Genomic DNA, 2782 nt, shown 5'->3' on the forward strand with positions numbered 1-2782 from the left:
AACGTCTGACATCATAGCAGTAAAAAATTAAAAGTAATGGTGATTCCTGACTGGGAAGAAGTTAAGGCATATAAAGAATACATAGAGCACTTGTAATTTTAATAATGAGGCCAGTGCAATGCAAGTCCTGGTGAATGTTGGACTTTATAAATGACAGCTTGGAGGAGCCAGTTCTCTATGAGGGCTGCACAGGAGCAAAGGTAGCGGTATGATTGGAGAAGAAAAAATGAAAATTTAAAAGTAATGGAAAGAATAAAGAATACATAGAGCACTCGTAGAGTTAAGCGTCGGCGCCACTGGAAAGCGAGGACATAGGCGTTCATTCCTTAGGAAGTACAGGTAGACTGCTGACTTGAAACTGGCAAAGAGAGGCACTCAGTGGTACGTAGACAAGAACCTAGTGAGGGAGAGCCAATCAGGCACAAGCAGCAATAGAAGCAAAGAGCCAATAAGAAAATAACGAGCGGCGGATAATCAGTAAGCGAATCTTTTATTCAATAAATTAGTTCTTAGTTGTCAGGAAAGCCAGTGAAGTTAAGTGGGAAGATTAATAAGAAGGAGTGTGAGCTTCAAAGTATGGAAGTAATAAGAGGAGCGCAAAGTTAGGAAAACAGAAAGGGAATAAAGTAAAGTTTAATAACTTCAAAGAACGACAAACAGCAGACAGTCGACAAGGTGCTTAATGGGCCAGAAGGTGTTAAATAACTGCAGTAGTTCTGTAATCTGTTCATTTTAATCATTTAAGTTAAATCATTTATATTTAACATAACGTTGAGCAGTTTTAGTAGCCCAAAGTCAAATTGTAATAATGAGGCCAGTGCAATGCAAGTCCTGTTGGATGAAGACTTGGAGGAGCCAGTCTTCTGTGTGGGCTACAACTGCAGGAGATGCCAGCTGACGTCGGGCTCAGGGTCGCTGAACTGGAGGTGGAGTTGTAGTAATGAACTGGTGGACCTGGGCCAGGTGTCCCTTAGAGAGTTTGTGTGCACCCCTAAGGTGGTGCGGCAGGAGAATCCAGACCAGACAGGGAGAGATAGGGGGATAACGGTAACAAGGCAGAAGGTAAAGGGTGCACACTGTCTGGGGGCATCAACCCCAGAACTGAAAGTGTCCACTGGTTCCTTCAACATTGACGATTCTGCTGTGCTGACATGTTAATCATAGTAGACGAATATGAGAACGTAATACAGGCTAACTTTCATTAATGAAAATGGCAGGGTGTGCCACTAAGCCAAGTGGGTGGCCGTGGCCCACAGTAGGAGTGCCGTGTGTGTTGTGACAGCTCTGTCTGCGCTGTGACTTTGAGGGACACCCTTTGTGTAGTGTGCAGTATTGAGCCTGGACCCTCTTGATGTCAAATACTCCATATGGGCACAAGACCACCACATCTCTCTTAATAACTGGTGATCACTTGGGGGCAGACAGCACAAATGTCGGGGGTCCCCTGCAGGTTTTCATTCAAGTTAAACAAATCAATGGCCAGATTTCTATCTAATTGATGTGGCTGTTTCGTTCTCTGTTCTCGTTTCTATTTGTTATCTTATTTTCTTCTCTTAATTCTGCTATCAATCTCATTTGTTTAATTTGTCAGTCAGTCATTATCCATTATCCAACCCACTATATCCAAACACAGGGTCACGGGGGTCTGCTGGAGCCAATCCCAGCCAGCACAGAGCGCAAGGCAGGAAACAAATCTCGGGCAGGGCGCCAGCCCACCGCAGGGCACACTCACACACACACACACACACACTAGGGACAATTTAGGATCGCCAATGCACCTGACCTGCATGTCTTTGGACTGTGGGAGGAAACCGGAGCGCCCGGAGGAAACCCACGCAGACACGGGGAGAACATGCAAACTCCACGCGAACCCGGGTCCCCAGATCTCCCAACTGCGAGGCAGCAGCGCTACCCACTGCGCCACCGTGCCGCCCCCATAATGAATGTGAATCTACAAATGCTACCTTGGTGCCGGCTGCTTGGTTTTTCATGAGACGTGAGGAACAAAATGAAAGCACAGCGAGCCGTTCTCGTCCTTGAAAGCTACACTGGTGAATGTCACGCAGTCTCTCTGTGACAATTAACGGACCACGAGTGACGGCAGAACAGATAAAGTTCGAATTCTCGACTTGTACAAACGCTCAGCAAAGCAAAGTTGGCTCTCTGTCAGGACAGGAGTTTTGATGATCAATGGACACGTCTGACTTCACACACGAAGCCTCAGGAGAGATAGATTTAAACAAGCGAAACACCAGAAGTTTGTGACGTTTGAACTCTCAACTCCTCCGTTAAATGGGACTCTTTAGTGCGTGTTTACCAGCTAAGGATGCACATTTATAATCATACAATAAATGGTAATGACCTGAATTATCCTGGAATTTTCTAATTCAACTGTAAGCTATTCTTACTCTTAGTATTGCTATACTGTATATACTTTTACAGAGAGACATAATATTGTCCACTTGAATAATGGAGGTAACTTTGAATTGAAATGCTGGTGAAAGGAATTTCTGTTTTTGCTGTGGCATCAAATAAGTTCTGAGTGTCGTGAATTTTTACTGGTATTTGTATCAGTTACAAAAACACTGGTATTGTGGCATCCCTAGTTATACGGTGCTTCTGATAAATCCGATTAATCCCAAACGAGGTCCATTTTCTTAAAACAGCCAGGATATAGAAGTATATGATGGGACGTCTATTCACACGGGCTTTTATTTTGATACGATCTGTGGCAGTCACGAGCTGGCGGACTTTCTTGTGTGGCGCCCTTCATTGACGTCAT

Source organism: Erpetoichthys calabaricus, chromosome 12 (genome assembly GCF_900747795.2).
Source record: "Erpetoichthys calabaricus chromosome 12, fErpCal1.3, whole genome shotgun sequence".
NCBI classification, from domain to species: domain Eukaryota; kingdom Metazoa; phylum Chordata; class Cladistia; order Polypteriformes; family Polypteridae; genus Erpetoichthys; species Erpetoichthys calabaricus.